A 6,000-nucleotide genomic window follows, 5' to 3' on the forward strand; every position below is an offset into this window, starting at 1 on the left:
ATTTCAACTTCCAATACATATTGTTGTTGTTTTAAATTTGCAAAATCATTGGCCCTATGTGAAGCATGATCACAAGTGATGTATCAAATTACGGGGCAGCAACTGAATACAACATACAAGTCACCTTTTCGGTAAATCCTGTAAGCTTTTGCGTCTTGACTTGAGATGTCGTTATGCCGATGTTTCGGGATTTACTGAAAGGTGAATAGAGAAACATACACATAATAAACTGTGATTAGCAAACAAAGTGTACATTGCTCTCAAAAGTTGAGGCCAAAGTATCACATGCAATATGATGTGGTGAGTCAAACTAGTATGGACTTTTTTTGTTTGTTACAATAAGGTGTCGTCCAAAAACAAAAGGCCTACTGCAAAATTATTGGTAAACATACCAACATCGTTAAGATAATTGCTGAATTGCTATTTAACGGAGGTTTACTGTATATATGTATTGTTATATTGTGAATTGGTTTTATTTTTCACACCAGAAATTGTATATGTGTAGTGTTATGTATATTACAGATAGCAATTCCCATGAATGTATGTATCTCTAGGTTACGAAAAGTAACTGTGCATACAGTTATACTTTTAATGAATTTTTCTTGGTTGAAATCAAATTACTCTTTTTTATGTTGTCCAAGATTTTTGTTACTTTTTACATAATTGTTTTTTCCGAGCAATCAGGCATATTTGTGAATTTTGTTTTGAATGTTACATTTTAATTTGTATGAAACTTGTACAGATTGTGTCGGAAGGGACACATATTTTATTTGAATTTTGCGTTTGTACCACGTACAATTATTTTTCATCAGTCTGGGTGAATTCTTCTAATGTGAAAAACTTCAGTGATTAAGTCTATTCAGTACAGCATTACCGGTACATAAAATTCATAGGAGGCGAGATAGTCTCAAATTGAAACACTCGCCCTAATGCAGGCCTTGTCTTTTGAGGCGAGTGAGTGCGATCACTCGCCTAAAATGAAGCTGAGGAGAGCTTTTTATCACTCGCCTACATTTGGTGTAATACTAAAGTGATTAAAATCACTCGCCTGACAAGTTTTGAGGAGAGTGATTTGTCACTCACCAGCAATTTTCAAAAGACAAGGCCTGCTAATGCCTATTTTTTGTGATGCATAACATGCACATTGTTCAGTAACTGATTGCATTGGCAGGGTCTGGTTTGTACTGCTTTGTTATCAAAGGAACTTGGTTATATTTTTGTACTTCTTTGAAAAACAACAACTGAAGATGTTGTTATATGTCAGCATTTTCAGTTCCAAATCCAAGTGAAGTAGTTTACATAGGCAAACAGTATAAGTAGGAGCTTGGCCTGAAAAAGTAAGCATGGATTGGCAACATCCTGTATCAGCCTATCTGATAACAAGAAATGTCTTTAAAAAGCAGATCAGGTTTGCTTCATTGAGCTATTCCAGATGAAATCCATACACCCTCTATGGAAGATGTGATCTTAATCTTTCACACAGGGAGTGAGAATTTCAAATGGGGTCACCTGAATGGTTGATTCCGTTTGAAAACTACACCACCTGTGTGGGAGATTAAGGTCATGTCTTCCATAGGGGCTGTATATATTTCAACTGGAATAGGGATCTATGATATACATAAAAAGTTTCATCAAAAGGATACTAGTGATGAATAGCAGTGGCGGCGCCAGGATTTTTTTTTTTGGGGTGGGGGGCAAAGTGAATTTCAGGGGGAACAAAATTGGAAAATTGCATAAAAAGTGGAAATTTATGTGATTTGGGGGGTTTTGCCTCAAAAGTGGGGGGGGCAAGAAAACTATTTGGGGGAAAATGCCCCCTTGCCCCCTCTCACCACCCCCGTAGCGCCGCCACTGATGAATAGACACAGAAAACTACAATTAATTTGCACTACGGGAAGGGTAGTAACAGTAAACATTTCTAGCAGTAATGATTACCATATCACACATTTGGAATATTTGCCCAATCTTGAAGGCATGTTCTGTTAATTACCTTAAAAACTTGATAGTTAGCATATGTGCTTACTAATACTATCGAGTGCTTTTGAGAACATGAAATTGTACCAAAGTCTGGTGCTTTACCAACTGAGCTAAATGGGGTTGAGACACACATCTGCAGGTTTACTTCGTATGTAACTATGTGTATCGATGATTTGCTCAAAACCCTTTACATTTTTGTGGATGGGGCTCTTTATGTTTGCATGTTTCATAAGTGCTCGATAGTAAGCACATATGCTAGCTAATGAGTTTTTACGGTATGCTATTTATTTGCAGAGTGTGTTTGACAATGCCATCAAGTAAAGTTAGTACTGAACACAAGTCACAAGCTGACAATACAGCAGTGCAGTTATGTATTTTGTACCATGTCTGCCACTTGTTGGACCTACCATTATTTTTCCCAAGATTTTTTTTTTAGTACCAGAAGTTGTTGGTTTATGTAAGAATGGTGAATTATGATGATCAGCGCAACCTGTGTATGTATTATCTGTATATTGACTGTAAAGAGATAATTTATGAAAATTGAAATGTACAAAAAGATTGTCTTGTTGCATTATTTCTGATTGTGTAAATGCATGCACCGGTAAATTTCAATAATTATGCCGACCTTGTTGGGGAAAGGCAAAATCAGCTACTGTATTCAACCTAATTAATGCCCACTTTTTATTTTTTAACCCACACTTGTTTGAGTACCGCTTTCAAAGATTTTCGCGGTATGAAATAGCACAACGCACCACAACGTTTACCCGTTAAAATAGCACAACGTTTACCCGCTCAATTTCATTTGGTCCACGAAATTTCAGTTTTCCCCACACAATTCTCTATAAAAAAAACGTTTGTCCCTGTAATAAAATAAGAAACAAACCAAAAAAGCAAAACAAAAAGAAAACAAAACAAAAAATAATGATGATTCATTCAGTACGCAAAAAATTAGGCCTATTTTTTGTTTCATATAAACCCGGCATGATTGCTATCTTCGGTAGACAGTCATATTATTTAAAAAATCATTAAACATAAAGAAAAAAAATAGAGGTATGAATCATTCTCTTTGCAGGCCCTAAATACTATCTACAGAAGATAGCAAGCAAAGCAAAAAACATTCAAAATAATAATGTTCCAAAATCACATTGCCTAACACGCGTTCTAGATGATGATGATTCAGTGCGCAAAATGAGAGGATTCAGTACGCAAAATCCCGGGGCCGGTAAAACGGCTATAATTTGCCGCACGCGTTATTTCTTTCTGCAACCATAATGGGCCGCAATGCGATAACACGTAGTACATACATGTAATTATAGGCCTGTGAGGCTAGATATAACACGAGTTTATTACCATTATTATTTCCTCTTACTTAATAAATAAAAAGAAATCGATAGAATTAAAATTCTACAAAGGTTTACCTGGGGTTCGAACCCACAACCTATGTATCCGTCCAATGCCTACACGACTGTGCTATGATTCGTTGTGCCAGAAAGGTGTTTGTTTATGATGATTCATTCAGTACGCAAAAAAATTAGGCCTATTTTTTGTCTCATATAAACCCGGCATGATTGCTATCTTCGGTAGACAGTCATATCATTAAAAAAATCATTAAACATATAGAAAAAAATAGAGGTATGAATCATTTTCTTTGCAGGCCCTAAATGCTATCTACAGAAGACAGCAAGCAAAGCAAAAAACATTCAAAATAATAATGTTCCAAAATCACATTGCCTAACACGCGTTCTAGATGATGATGATTCAGTGCGAAAAATGAGAGGATTCAGTACGCAAAATCCCGGGGCCGATAAAACGGCTATAATTTGCCGCGCGCCTAGAAAAAAAATCGGCATTAGGCCGAATGCAAAGCTATAAAGAAATGTTAAAATGAAGAAGCTGACCAAAATTTAAAACGGCACTTATATAGCAGAGATTATTGGGAACATGAAGGAAATAAAATAAGAAACAAAACAAAAAAGCAAAACAAAACAAAAAACAATGATGATTCATTCAGTACGCAAAAAAATTGGCCTATTTTTTTTGTTTCATATAAACCCGGCATGATTGCTATCTTCAGTAGACAGTCATATCATTAAAAAAATCATTAAACATAAAGAAAATTAGAGGTATGAATCATTTTCTTTGCAGGCCCTAAATGCTATCTACATAAGATAGCAAGCAAAGCAAAAACATTCAAAACAATATTGTTCCAAAATCACATTGCCTAACACGCGTTCTATAGATGATGATGATTCAGTGCGCAAAATGAGAGGATTCAGTACGCAAAATCCCGGGGCCGGTAAAACGACTATAATTTGCCGCGCGCCTAGAAAAAAAAATCGGCATTAGGCCGAATGCAAAGCTATAAAGAAATGATAAAATGAAGAAGCTGCCCAAAATTTAAAATGGCACTTATATAGCAGAGATTATTGGGAACATGAAATAAATAAAATAAGAAACAAAACAAAAAAGCAAAACAAAAAGAAAACAAACCAAAAAACAATGATGATTCATTCAGTACGCAAAAAATTAGGCCTATTTTTGTCTCATATAAACCCGGCATGATTGCTATCTTCGGTAGACAGTCATTTAAAAAAATCATTAAACATAAAGAAAAAAATAATGGAAATAAAATAAAAACAAAACAAAAAAGCAAAACAAAAAGAAAACAGAACAAAAAACAATGATGATTCATTCAGTACGCAAAAAATCAACGCACGGCCGGCTACTCTGCGCGATTAAAAAAATCGGCATTCGGCCTAATGCCACGCTATTAAAAAAAAAAGGGGGGGGGAGAGGAAGAGGTAAAAATAGATTTTAAAAAATATAGCGTAAAACAACCCGGCTTCGCCTCGTTGTTTTACTTAAAATAATGATGTCGCCCGTGTTATATGAGACGATAGATGCACTCCAGCGGCTAAAACAATACCTTTATTCTCTAAATTTTAAATCTGTAGGCCTAAGATTTAATTTTAAATCTAATACTTGATTGGTCCCTGATCACAATCCTTTAGGATTTATTTTAAACCCTTGAAATTTAGAGTGTATATTTTTTCTTATATCGCTTTAAATTTAGAGATAGAGAAACAGGCAGATGCGGAAAGTGATGAATATGCAATGTCGCTTTGAACTTTCTGATCGGGACTGATGTATTAGAAAGAAATAATTCGCCGCTATATGATGAAGTAAAAATTTAGAGCAATAAATGTAAAACGTTACTTCTAGAGTAGAAAGATGCAATGACTAGGGATGAGATTCTAAATGCTATCTTCAGTAGATATGCCCTATAGCGAAAAAATATCAACGCACGGCTACTCTGTGCGATTAAAAAAATTAAAAAAGATGCAATGACTAGGGATGAGATTCTAAATGCTATCTTCAGTAGATATGCCCTATAGCGAAAAAATATCAACGCACGGCTACTCTGTGCGATTAAAAAAATCGGCATTCAGCCTAATGCCACGCTATTAAAAAAAAAAAGGGGGAAGAGGTAAAATAGATTTTAAAACATAATTTTAAATCTAGGCCTAAGATTTCATTTTAAATCTAATACTTGATTGGTCCCTGATCACAATTTTAGGATTTATTTTAAACCCTTGACATTTAGAGTGTACATTTTTTCTTATATCGCTTTAAATTTGCTTTAAAATGATGTAAAACGTTACTTCCAGAGAAGAAAGATGCAATGAATCAGGGTGAGATTCTAAATGCTATCTTCAGTAGATAAAGCGAACAAAAATCCTAAAACGCGCACGGCTACTCTGCGTGATTTAAAAAAATCGTCATGAAACAAGAGCTAAAAAAGCCTAAAAAATGAATAATTGTACTATCAGTGCCATTATGATTATATGGATGGAATATAACATACCTACGCGGGATGGTATTTCTTTTATACCAACGAGCTGAAGACTTTTTCTTCCAGCCGGGTAATTACAAAAATGGGGAAGTTGTTACATGTACCAACATCACATATCAATTAATTCTTACCTTTTCACGCAAAATTCTCGCCTTCTACAAATGTCGAGG

This window comes from Amphiura filiformis, chromosome 1, assembly GCF_039555335.1.
Source record: "Amphiura filiformis chromosome 1, Afil_fr2py, whole genome shotgun sequence".
Lineage (NCBI taxonomy): Eukaryota > Metazoa > Echinodermata > Ophiuroidea > Amphilepidida > Amphiuridae > Amphiura > Amphiura filiformis.